This window comes from Eurosta solidaginis, chromosome 1 (assembly GCF_040869045.1).
Source record: "Eurosta solidaginis isolate ZX-2024a chromosome 1, ASM4086904v1, whole genome shotgun sequence".
Lineage (NCBI taxonomy): Eukaryota > Metazoa > Arthropoda > Insecta > Diptera > Tephritidae > Eurosta > Eurosta solidaginis.
Window position 1 is genome coordinate 166,999,931 of NC_090319.1, and position 14,624 is coordinate 167,014,554.

General features: G+C 40.3%; 1 protein-coding gene across 4 annotated transcripts in view; it reads right to left on the minus strand.

Annotated features, from left to right (window-relative positions):
* Positions 1–14,624, minus strand: part of Parp1 (Poly-(ADP-ribose) polymerase) — a 636,927-nt gene that overhangs the window by 299,835 nt on the left and 322,468 nt on the right. The window lies entirely within an intron of this gene.

Genomic DNA, 14,624 nt, shown 5'->3' on the forward strand with positions numbered 1-14,624 from the left:
TTGTGGAATGGAACTTTTATTAAATGAGAGGGTAGCAGACCATTGCCATTTAACTGATGAATATAGAGGTACAGCACATAATAAATGTAATTTAGAATATCAGATATCAAATTTTATTCCAATATTTTTTCATAATTTATCTAAATATGATTGTCATTTATTTATTAAAGAGTTGTCATCTGTAGAGGGGGATATAAATATTATTCCCTTAAACAAAGAGTTGTATATTTCAATATCAAAGAGAATATACGTTAATAATAAAGATACCATTGAACTTAGATTTTTAGGTTCATTTCGATTCACGCCTTCTAGCTTTGACAGTTTAGCAAAGAATTTAAGTAATAATGATTTAGAAATAACAAAGGCTTATTTCCCCAACGATAATCACTTTGATTTAATGAAACGTAAAGGTATTTTTCCATATGACTATTTAGATTCACAAGAACGTCTCAACGAAACACAATTACCTGATCGTTCACTTTTCTTTAATAAATTATCAAATGAATCGTGTAGTATCTATGATTATCAGCATGCACAAAATGTTTGGACAACATTTAATTGTTCCAATTTATTAGATTATTTATTATTATATCTAAAAGTAGATGCGCTACTCCTAAGTGACATTTTTGAAAATTTTAGAAAGTTATGTAAAAGAATTTATCGACTAGACCCTTGTCAATATTATACATCTCCAGGATTATCTTGGGACGCAATGCTCAAAATAACTAGAATAGAATTAGAATTGTTTACTGATGAAAACATGCATAATTTTATAATGTCGGGAATTAGGGGCGGGATTGTCCAATGTTGCAAACGGCGTTCAGTTGCTAACAATAAATTTTTAAGTGATTACGATGAGACTAAGGCTTCAAATTATATAATTTATTTAGATGTTAATAATTTATATGGTTATGCTATGTCACAATATCTCCCTCTTAATAATTTTGAATGGATTGAAAACGTAGAGGAGTTTGACGTTTTTAGCATACCAGAAGATTCTTTAGTCGGATACATATTAAAAGTAGATTTAGATTATCCCATAACCACTCAAAATATTCATAATGATTTACCATTTTGTTTTGAAAATAAAAAAGTTGGCTCAATGAAAAACTCAAAGTTGATTGGTGATTTGAGAAACAAAATAAAATATATTATTCATTATAGAAATTTACAACAATGTATTAAACATCGACTTGTATTAAAGAAAATTCATAGAATTCTACAATTTAAATATATTGATTTAAATAATTATCATAGAACATTAGCAGCAAATAAGTTTGAATAAAAATTTCTTTAAATTATTGAATAATGCTGTGTATCGGAAAACTATGGAAAATGTAAACGATACAGTTGGTTATTATATGAGCACTTAATAAAATAACAATAGCCATAAGGAATATGTTCTCGCACACATTGAGTCCTACTAGAATTTTGAATATCTATTGGTTTTAGAATACATTCGAAATCTGCATATATAGTAAATGGCACATCTAATTGTTTTTTGAAATTTTCAAATTTTAGCATTCTTTTCTCAGGTGTAGGCATGCGTGTTACAATTTTTCTACAATGGTTTTTATGGGTTAGTAATTTTTCTTCCATATCAAAATGTATTAGACATGTATTGCAAAAATATAATTTATTCTTATGTCTTGTAACTTGATACCCCAATAACCTACTTAAATTTTTTATCCAACAAAATGGCTTTCATTGAAATCATCACTGTATAAAGAAATAAGATTAATGTGATGCGGTGGATACCGCCCTAATATCAGAGCCTTACTCACTGGAAACAATCGCATTATTTTAGGCGACTTCAATGCCCATCATGATCTATGGCATTCAAATTTGCGGGCGGACAGTAGGGGCGAGATGTTGGCGGATCAAATAGAAGAAACGACGTTCTGCACAATAAACGGAGACGCCCCCACACGTATGGTAGGAAGCTGTCACAGTTCGCCAGATATCTCAATCGTGAGCGCAGAACTCGTAAACTGCGTCAACTGGCAGCCGATGGTATCATTGGCATCCGACCACCTGTCTATACTTGTTTCGCTCGAGCGTACCGCCGACTTCATCGTCACCGAAAAACGCACTTTCATAAACTTTAAAAAAGGAAAGTGGGAAGAATATAAATCCTTTACAGACAACCTCTTTGCTGCCCTCCCTATCCCGACTGATGCCCGCCAAGGGGAGCGTGCCTTCCGCAAGGTCATTGAATCCGCCTCGGCACGTTTCATTCCCGCCGGGAGAATTCCCGAAATCCGGCCCCACTTCCCGGCGGAGGCCGCAAACTTAGCGAGAGAACGTGACCTTATAAGGCAGCTTGATCCAGGCGACCCCCAAATAAGGGATATAAACCAACGCATCAGATTGCTTGTGGATGAACACAAGCGGGCGAAATGGGAGGAGCACCTAAAAGGTTGTAACCTCTCTACCGGTGTGGGTAAACTTTGGTCCACCGTAAAGTCCCTATCGAATCCGACTAAGCACAAAGACAAAGTTTCCATCGCCTTTGGTGACAAAGTGCTGTCGGATGCGAAAAAATGCGCGAGCGCTTTCTGCCGACAATATATAATGCATTCTACGGTCGACAAAGTTAGACGGAGGGCCAACAGACACGCACATAAACACAAATTCAGCGCGTCACCAATCACCATCACCGCTAAAGAGGTTGAGGACGCCATTGGTCGCGCTAAACCATCCAAAGCAGTGGGCCCAGACGGCATAGCCATGCCGATGCTTAAAAGCCTAGGGAAAGAGGGTTTCAAATATTTAGCGCAGGTCTTCAACCTGTCTCTTTCCACCTTTGTCATACCCGAGAAATGGAGAATGGCCAAGGTGGTCCCGCTACTAAAGCCTGGTAAACCAGCTAACATAGGAGAGTCGTATCGTCCGATATCTCTCCTATCGCCAGTAGCAAAGACGCTCGAAGCCATTTTGCTCCCTTATTTCCAAGTAAATTTGCAACTAGCCTCCCATCAGCATGGCTTCAGAAAACTCCATAGCACTACCTCCGCGCTAAATGCCATCAGCACCCAGATAAATTGCGGTTTAAATCAAAACCCCCACCATAGAACAGTACTCGTAGCGCTAGACCTATCAAAAGCTTTTGATACGGTCAACCATGGCTCGTTACTGCAAGACCTGGAAGGGTCTACCCTTCCCCCATGTCTTAAAAGGTGGACCGCAAATTATCTGGGTGGTCGGCAGGCATCGGTGCTATTTAGAAACGAAACATCAAAGCCAAGGAGAATTAAACAAGGGGTGCCACAGGGTGGTGTCCTATCCCCACTTTTGTTTAATTTCTACATATCTAAGCTACCTTCACCACCGGAAGGAGTCACAATCGTTTCCTACGCCGATGACTGCACAGTAATGGCCACAGGCCCAGGCCCACAGATCGATGAGCTATGCAATAAAATAAACGGCTACCTCCCTGATCTCTCCAGTTTTTTCGCCTCGCGAAACCTGGCATTATCACCGACTAAATCTTCCGCGACCTTATTTACAACATGGACGTCCCAAATGTCGACCATTTTGAACATCCACGTCGATGGCACTACGCTACCGACTGTCCTACACCCCAAAATCTTGGGTGTGACGTTTGATCAGGATCTACATTTTGGTGAGCACGCGGCCGCAATTGTTACGAGAATTCAGAGCTGTATCAAAATCCTCAAATCCCTCGCTGGCAGTACCTGGGGAAAAGATAAAGAAACGCTCATGACTACATACAAAGCAATTAACCAGCCGATTACGTGCTACGCGTCACCCATATTGTCGCCAAGCATGGAAGAAACTACAGGCCTGCCAAAATACTGCTCTCAGAATCGCCACGGGCTGTCTTCTTATGTCCCCAGAACACCATCTACATAATGAGGCGAGAATACTCCCCATCAGGGAAAGAAACGAGATGCTGACCAAACAGTTCCTGTTGAATACCCAGAAACCTGGGCATCCCAACAGACATCTGATTGACGAGCCAGCACCGCCTAGGGGCTTAAGGAGTCATCTCCGTAAGCATTTTGAGGAAATACGGCATCTGAGAACACAGCCGTATGAAGCGAAAAAACATAAGCAGGTCCTTGGTGAACTCCACAAACAGGCGTCGGACCTTTATGCCGGGAATTGCCCGGTGAACCCAGTACTCAAAGTAAAGTATCCAAAACTTGCGGAATAGGAACGCATACTCCCCAGGGAAACGCGTGTCACTCTGGCTCAACTTCGTTCTGGATACTGTAACAGGTTAAACTCTTACCTATCCAGAATCAACCCCGACATACAAAATGTATGCCCCGCTTGCAATGTGTCCCCACATGACACCAACCATCTCTTTAATTGTAATGTGGAACCAACGCCTCTAGCAAGTTTCCTTGGACTCCCGTTAGAGGATATTGATGACAGTTTGTGATCGGTCGCGTCTGTTAGGTGGGGCGAAGCACTGCTACAACAACAACAACATTAATGTGATGCGATTTTTCTTCTTTTGTTAAATAATAGGGTCCTACTACCAAATTTTCTTCTATAAATAAAATAAATGTAAGGCGCGATAACCTCCGAAGAGATTTTAGGCCGAGCTTCTCTTCCAATTTACGTCGTGCTCCTTTTTTTAAATTTTTCCTACAAATTGGCGGGACGCGACCTGCTTGTTTTATGCCGACTCCGAACGGCATCTGCGAGGCAGATGAGTTTTCACTGAGAGCTTTTCATGGCAGAAATACACTCGCAGTGCTTGCCAAACACTGCCGAGCGGCAGCCTCGCTTAGAAAAATTTTCTTCTAATTGAAAAACCTTATTTCTAAAATTTTGATGTTGCTTTGCAAGAGGTGCGAACCGAGAGCATACGGTGTGGTAGGCGGAGCACGCTACCATCACACCACGGTGGTCGCCACTACTAATATCTGGATTATTTGATTCAAATATTTCAATATCTTTTATTTGTAATGGGAAATTTAAATTTTCAAAATTGACTTCTTTATTATTAATTAAAGTTATAATGGAATCTTTGATATTTCTAATGTGATATGAAGAACACCTTTGTCAATGTTTTGAGGGTTGGTAAAGAGGTGAAATTATGGCCTACTTAAAGCAATATATATAATTGTTAACAATATTAATACAAGCTTTTTTATCTGCTATTACTTTTGGTAGTGGTGTATATAATGAGCCTCTAATTGGTTTGTATTTATTTATGTTTACTTCTAGATGGATAATTTCACTTAGACTCCATCCACTATCTCGTTCTTGAAATGTTTTAATTTTTTCAATCAATTTATTAAACTTTTCCTTAATTATTTCACCAACATTATTGTTCTCCATAAATGCTTCAGTCATTAGTGTTTGGTGTGACATTATAGCGAATTCTTCAATATTTTCTTTTATTTGAATATATTTAAAAAATAACTTAAAGTTAAATTTGATGCTTTCATGCTTTTCTATAGATTTCTGTAAAAGAGGAGATAATACGTTAAAATGTTTTTCAAAAAAATGTTCAACAATTAAATCATTGGGTTGATCAATACGATTACTAAACATAGCGTTAATACATTTAACATTACTATTTACATTATACATACAATGCTTTTTATGTATATTTGTTCTCAAGTGTGTTGTCCATACATTTTGTTTCACTTGAATTTTACACTGCTCGCAAAAAATGGCGGGTTTTTTTATAACTTGATGTTTCATTGCAATATGTCTATCTAAACTCCTCTTCCGAGTATATATCTTTTCACAAGAACTACACGGATGCATTTTTACTTTTTTATTAATTGGCTTTTTCGAGCTCTTTTCCTTTCAAATTGCTTTTAAATCTTTAAGAACTTGATTCATAATGTGGAATATGCCTACAATAAGTAATGGTGTTAGAGATGTGTCGATGTATAAGCATTAAAGTTTATTACTGTTTACTAGAAGTGATCCTGATTCAACACGGTTGAAAATCCGTATAAAATGTTTATCCGTGAAATATAGATGATTGCTGAGCGGCTTTAAACAATTTACTAAATTTTTTTTACCGAGAAGATGTCCAATTTATATACATTGAGCCAAGTAGCCCTTATCTTTCTGAATGTATGTATATGGATGGATGTGACTGTGTTGGTATGTATTTTGCGGTTTGTTGATATATATATAATTTATATGTTGTCATGTTTAAGGAGCCCAAATGGTTGTAATCAATGCGAGAACATGTTTTATTGAAATACAAAACAAAAAAATTATAAGTTCAATATTAATATAATATGAAAAAAATCAGAAGTATATTCGCGGCAGATGAAACGAATAATTACTTTCTGCCACACCATGCCGTTGTGAAAGCAGAAAGTATAACGACCAAAGTCTGAGTTGTTTTCAATGCCTCAAGCTCGACGGCTAATGGCACCAGTCTAAACGATATTCTCCTACCTGGCCCCGTACTACAGGCAGACCTCCCTGTCCTTATTCTACGTTGGAGACTCTATCGCTATGTATTCAACAGTAACATGGAGAAGATGTATAGGAAAATTTGGATGGACGCCAACCATACCAAATTTCAGAGGATTGTTTTCCGAAAGGACATTAGTGAACCAATAGGCCTCTACGACCTAAAGACGGTAACGTTCGGAGTTAACTGCGCTCCATACCTGGCCATTAGAACGCATCTACAGCTAGCTGACGATGTTGAAAATTCCCATCCAACATCTTCGAGCATCCTACGAGAACGCATATACGTAGATGACGTATTTGCCGGAGGACACACCATTGCATCGACCATTAAGGCAAGAGATGAAATCCGACAGGTTCTTCAGTCAGCGGGCTTTCCACTTCGTAAATGGACATCAAATTCGGGGGCAGTTCTAAAAGAAAGCTGATCGACTAAGCGAAGACCTTTTGGCGTTCGAAGACACCAGCACCATTAAGGCATTGGGCATAAGATGGAATGCCCACTCCGATCTCTTTTATTTTAAAGCAGGACCACTGGAGGATCAAGAAAATTTAACTAAGCGAGAAATATTGTCAGCCATCGCCAAGCTTTTCGATCCATTAAGGTGGCTCGCGCCAGTGGTCATAGTGGCAAAAATATTAAAGCAGAATATTTGGTTAGAAGGCACCGAGTGGGACGAGCCTGTCTCACCAACTACATTAGACCGGTGGAAGAACTTCACCCAACACTATGGCGAAATCGATAACATACGGATACCGCGGTGGGTAAATTTTTCACCGGAAGACGACATAGAAATCCACGGCTTCTGTGACGCTTCCGAGAAAGCATATGCTGCAGTGGTATACATGCGCGTATAAAGAGACAATCACGTGTTCATCCATTTTCTTCTAGCCAAAACCAGAGTAGCCCCAGTGAAAACCATCTCGCTACCACGTTTAGAACTCTGCGGCACCGTACTGCTTGCAGAAATCATGGAACCAATATTCCGAAACATTCATTTGGGAACAGCAAAGGTTCACCTCTGGACGGATTCCACCATCGTACTCGCATGGATACGAAAGCCGCCCTGTTCCTGGTCAACCTTCGTCGCACACCGAATCACTAAGATCATCGACATGGTCGGTAGCAAGGACTGGCTTCACGTGAACTCGGCATCTAATCCAGCGGATCTAGGAAGCAGAGGACTACTTGCGTCTGATTTGGTCAGCAGTTCGTTGTGGTGGCAGGGACCTTCTTGGATGCAAGAAGACAATTCCCACTGGCCAGCACAAGACACCGAATATAACACGTCCGTTGGGCAAAAGAGGGCAAAACCATATGCCACGACAGGGGTAGATCATATAGATATTCTCGACCGATTTTCAAATTTGCCTAGGGCTGTAAAAGTCCTATCATATGTTAGGAGATTTTATAAAAGAACGCATCCTAAAACTAAAGCCATGTTGCACGAAAAGTCGTGCATAATCTCAGCCGATCAGATTAAGGCGACGACTCAAGCATTAATACGAGTCTGCCAGAAACAATTCTACGGTAGAAAATATTTAAAATTGAAAAATAGGGAACCTATTGATCGCAAGAGGGAAATATTACCACTCAACCCATACATCGACAAAGATGATATTATCAGAACAGGGGGACGTCTAGGGGCTTCAAAAGGCATGCCATACAACGAGCATATCTGAACGTCTTGCCTTACAATTGCAGGCTGTCTCGCCTTACGGTCATGATGATTCATCATGATTCCCTTTATGGAGAGAACCAGCTCATGTTCCGTCTTATCCGAACCCAATATTGGATTCCGAATGTCAAGACCATGATCAGGGCCATCATCCACAATTACAAAATCTGTATTATTGACCAAAAGCAGGCGCAGTCCAAACTTATGGGTACCCTTCCCTGCGAACGTACGACCTTTACCCGCGCGTTCACCAATACCGGGGTAGACTTTGCGGGGCTTTTCGACATCAAAAGCCACCGCGGTAGGGAATGTCGACTGTCCAAGGGCTACGTATGCCTTTTTGTCTGTTTCTCCACTAAGGCAATCCACTTAGAAGCCTTAGTACCCCTTGCTTTCTAGCAGCCCTCTCGCGCTTTATCTCTAGAAGAGGATGTCCAAAGAACATCTACTACGACAATGGTACGAACTTCGTCGGAGCGTCAAGATCTTTACGATCCGAATTTAAAGCATTTCTGGCAGAAAGCCGAGACAAAACAGTCTCCAAGTACAGCCATCAAGCATTAAGCTGGCAATTTATTCCCGCCGCTTCTCCAAACATGGGCGGCCTGTGGGAAGCGGGAGTGAAGAGCTTCAAAAGCCACTTCAAAAAGATAGCTTCTCCCCACAAATATGCTATGGAGGAGTTCCAAACACTTTTGTGCAGGATTGAGGTGTGCCTCAACTCGCGCCCTCTCAGTCCAGGGTCGAAAGACCCAACGGACCTGGAACCACTAACCCCAGGATATTTCCTAACGGGCAGCCATCTTCTGGCGCCGCCAGAACCGGATGTGAACGAGAGCCCGGCCTCCATAATAAACATATCAGTAGTATGTAAATGCGGGTTCTAGCCCAAATGGTGCAAGGAAAAGTATATACACACAAACACATATATATGCTAGGTGCTGCATCCGTTCTTCCGGTTTGTGTTCTGGCTGATCTCACCTCTGGCCGATCTATACACCGCTAGGTGTCGCATCCGTTCTTCCGGTTTGTGTTCTGGCTAACTTCCGCTAGGTGGCGCATAAGAAAAAGCTTAGTGGTGTATAAGAAAAAGCTTAGAGCTTTTTACCTTTAGCAAGCAGAGCTTTGCCGTAAACATGACAGCATATAAATTATATATATATATATATATCAACAAACCGCAAAATACATACCGACACAGACACACCCATCCATATACATACATTTAGATAAGGGCTACTTGTCTCAATGTATATAAGTTGGACATCTTTTGAGTAAAAAAAATGAGGATCGTTAAATGGGGGGCTCTGCATTTTTAAAGAGCCGCAAATTTTTAAATGTCCCCTCATATTTCTAATGAGTCCTAGACTTCACCCGAGCCGTTTTAAAGAGTCCCATAGATTTCTAATCGAGCGACTGCTCCTCAATCTCCCCCCCCCCCCTATTTTACAGTCAAAGTTGTAGACGGCGCACTTGACGCTCTAAGCGCTGTATTTTAAGGAGTAAAATAGACGCGTTGGCCATTTTCAACGTGAGCCGCTAAATGAACGACTGTTGGATGTCTTTCGTGTATTGGGAAATGAAAAAATACGCCATATCGCTTCGTTACTGCTTATATAACGCCCCATTTAATATTTTTTAATCTCGTCGTTGCCATTTTGGACTGCACCGAATGCAGCCATATCGCTTCCTTTATTTACATATTTGCAAATGTATTTAATTAATTTAACGGAATTACAGTATTCCAGCTTTGAATTTTTTGGACAACAATGGGCAATATGGAACAATCCAACGATTGTCAACTTCAACATTTTGATTTCCCATCTTAATTACCGTTGATTTGCCATTGTCATCAGTGGATCGACGACGATATGCCGGATATCCATCGTCACCTGTGACCGTATCCGAAATCAATGCTCGTGGGTATCGCTTCGAACATTTTCCATCAATCATGCACGGAGAGTTCACATTCAATGCACCGCAAGGTCCATGTATCATAGTTTTTGTGACGACTTCGAACAAACGTGGATCAATCGTTTGATCCAGTATTTCAGCTGATATCACACTATCAATTTGATCCGGTGTAATTATATCAACCAACCAAAATGTGTGCGTGCGGTAATCCCCGCTTTTGCCATTCAACGGAATACATATAACAACGCACCTCTCCAAACACTCTCTGTTTGACAATAAAGTCCATAAGTGATTTTAGTTTTAGTTTGAAAATACGTGCAGTTATGTCGTATCGATCAATTGGGGATTGGCCAGGAAAGAAATGGTCGTTGATTTCACTCCATTGCGGATTGCATGTAAAAGTAATAAACAGATCCGGCCGTCCATAAGCGCGAACATACGCCATGGCATCCTGTGCATATTCATGCATGTGTCGCGGGCTACCAGTATATGTTGCTGGTAATATGATCATTCTACCGATGTCATTCACATTATCATCGTTATTCGCTGCATCCCGTAAGTGAATGCATTCCTCGGACCGTAACTTAGCCTGGTTGAATTTGATATAGTTTAAACGCTCGGTCTAAATTTTTGCAAACATGTCCACGACAATTTGGTGGAACAATCTTTTGCATTTCAGAATTTGAGATTCTTCATTTTAGCGAATCATTAATCGATATGAATAATAATTCATAGCGCTAACTTTTTTATTCGTTTCTACGCCTCAATTAAAAAAAAAATACAGTTGTGAGATTATTATTATCTGATGTGAATATTTTTTATGTGTAAACATCTTTGCTGACGGTGTGGGGGAATTTTGAATGTAAGATGTAAGATGTAAGGTATGGGTGGGTATGGGTATGCATATAGAGGATGGTATGGATATGGGGGATATATGATGTAAGATATAAGAAAAAAATGTTAGCGCTTTTCTAAGTGCATCGTGAAGTTCACGTAAAGTTATCTAAGCAGCCTCGTAAGAACTGACTTACACTTCTCTGAATAATTGTGGAAAAAATAAGGTTTCTTCAGAAAACTTCTTTAAAAATCTACCACCTATTTTTAAGTTTGCGTGGTAGAAGTGGTAGAACTTCTATTTCAGGAAAAAAGGTGGTAGATCTACCACTTTAGTGGTAGAAGTCCGAACACTGCTCACAGTTGAACATACAATTTGCATAGAAATTAACGGAACGTAAGCGTCGTTTGTATAACAAATACAAAGCAGTAGAAATGTTCAGCCAGCAACGAAATGTGACATACGTTTGTGTATGTGTGCTGAAGCATCTCTCATAAACAGTGTACAAACCTCGGTGTTTATGTTTACACTCCTTCGAAAAAAATTTGCAACTTAGCAGCACGACACAAATCGAAAAATTCGTATATTTATTCAAAAAATGTTGTACACATGAAATGATCTCGAGACGCTCGTTACCCAGAGAAAAATTACCACTCATCAGCACAGCTTCCTTTTGATACCCATATTGAAGTACTCATTAACAGCTACCATTTGATACCCATAATGTAAAAACACATCCTAAGGTAATTCTGATCCACGTTTTGGGCAATATCTCGAAACCCTAGTCACCCAGATGTATGAAAATTACCCTCTGCTAAAGAACTCATCAACAGCTTTCATTTGATATCCATATTGTATAAACACATTCTAGGGCTATATGGGTCCACGTTTTGGCCTATATCTCGAGACCCTAGTCACCCAGGGATACGAAAACATATCATGTACTAAAGCACTCATCAACAGCTTTCATTTGAATTCCATATTGTATAAACACATTCTTGGGGTACCCGGGTTCACACTTTGGCCTATATCTCGAGACCCCAGTCACCTAGGGGTACGAAAAGTACCCCTTATTAATGTACTCATCAGAAGCTTCCATTTGATACCCATATTATACAAACACATCTTAGGGTTATCCGGGTCCACGTTTTGACCTATATCTCAAGACCCTAGAAATTCTTTTAAATTTTTTTTGCTAAAAACCTTCCCCTATTTGATCCCTATAATATGAAAAAAGAACGAATAAAATTGACCTCGTATCGGCCCCAAAACATGGACAGGAACGAACATCATTTCATTTTTATATATATAGATAAGGAATAAATATTTCCTATTGAAATTTAGAAATAAAATTATATTATTATCTCACAATGGAAAAGATTACTGACAAACTGAACAATGAAAACTTATTGAACAATAATATTTAAATGTTCGTTGCTAAGCAACACTTTTGTTCTGAAAACTTGAACTGCACCGCCACAATCATCTAATACATTTTTCTTTATTTTAACAAACTTGTATATCTCAGATGTTATTTAAAGATAAATACATTTTCTTTCGTCCAAAGTAATTTTAGTGAAGGTTATGATTTACTATTTTAATCAAATGATCCGAATTACGTGTTAACAACTCAACATCAAGAATACAATTGATCAATCTCGTCTCGATTATGACCCAAGAACAGAGAACTGTTCTCAGTCTACATATTTCTTAGCTTTGCTTATTACCTGTTTTGTTTTACTCTATGTGTACTCCCGATTTAAGTTTCAATTAACCCTTTAAGGGTCACGGATAAATATTAGGTAACTCGACGGGATTCCGTAAACCGTCCAGAAAAGATGTCTGAAGGGTCCCCAAATGATTCCGAAATGACCATGACGAGATCCCGGACGAATCCCGAAAACCATCCAAAAATGATACCGGAAGGGTCCCCAAATTATCCCGAAATAGTCCCAAAAAGACCCGGACGGATCCCGAAAACCATCCACCTGACGGGATGCCGAAAACCATCCAGAAATGATCCCGGAAGGATCCCCAAGTTACCCCGGAATAACCCCGACGGTATCCCGGACGAATCCCGAAAACTATTGAGAAAAGATCCCGTGAGGGTCCCAAAATGATCCCGAAACGACCCAGACGGGTAACCGGACTGATCACGAAAATCATCCAGAAATGATCCCGAAATAACCCTGACGGGATCCCGAAAACCATCCAGAAATGATCCCTGAAGGACCCCCAAATGATCCCGGAATGCTTCCGAAAAAGTCCAGAAATAGCCCTCACGAGATCCCGGACGGATCCCGAAAACTATCCATAAATGATGCCGGAAGGGTCCCCAAACTATCCCGGAACGGTCCCGAAATGACCATGACGGGATCCAGAAATCCTCCCGGAAGGATACCAAAAATGTCCCGAAATAACGCCGATGGGATCCCAGATGGATGCCGAAAACTATCCAGAAATGATCGCGAAAAGTCCGGAAATGACCCAGACGGATCACGAAAATCATCCAGAAATGATGGCGGAAGGGTCCCAAAATCATCACGAAAAAGTCCCGAAATTACCCCAACGGGATCCAGAAAACCATCCAGAAATTATCCAGAAAAAGTCCCGAAATAACGCCGACGCGATACCGGATATATCCCGAAAGTTATTCAGCAATTATCCCGGAAGGGTCTCAAAATGACCCCGAAATAATCCCGACGGGATGCCGGACGGATCGCGAAAGCCATCCAGAAATCATTCCGTAAAAGTCCCGAAATAACTCTGACATAGTCCAGAAGAAGTCCCGAAATTACTCCGACGGGATGCCGGACGGATACCGAAAACTACCCAGAAATGATACCGGAAGGATCCTAAAATTATACAGAAATAGTCCCGAAAAAGTACTGATATGACTCCGACGGGATCCCGAAAACCATCCAGAATTGATCTCTGAAGGGTACGCAAATGATGCCGAAATAGTCCCGAAATGATCCCGGAAGGATCCCCATATGATCCCGGTATAGTCCCGAAATAAGCCCGACGGGATCCCGTACGGATCCCGAAAACCATCCAGAAATGATCCCGGAAAGATCTTGATATGACACTGACGGGATTAAAAATAAGGTGAATTGAATGAAGGTAATTATAAAAGCATGTTACAAGCCAACCTAATAAAACCGCACTGCGTTTTTTTAGCGCACGCAAACAACCGGCGTTTTTTGCCCTCACCGAAATAAGCATGCGTTGCGACAATGTAAAAGATGTATGCAAACGTCAAACCTAAAATGTCACGCAGAACAAAAATTGGAAATCGAGTTAGGTTTTCACGCAGCAAATTCAATTTCGGTTGCTCTCATAGAAGTTGTATGTGCATGAGACATTTTTGACAGAAAATGACTTGCGTGCGTTATATTAGGTTGACTTCTTAATAAGGCAGCAGACGCGTTGAAGCGAATGAGGAGTTACAAACAAACATACAGGTAAAGCTAATAAAGGCGTGCTAATAAAAACCATTGACGGAAGGAGGATGGTGGGAGGAGACGGAGAGCACCACTGATCGTTTTTCAAAAATTGTTTAGATCTCGATCTGTATGAGCCAGATACCAAAAATTATTGATTCAGAAGAAAATTTATATTGAGTTATAACAATTTATAGATTTTCCACCAAAAGGGGAGAGGGGGAAAGGGGTTGGGGCGGAGATGTCACTGCTCATTTTGTAAGCCCTCGACTTATTTGACCTATTGAGTTTGTAATATTGGTGAAGGTCAGTAAACGTGAAGTTATATTG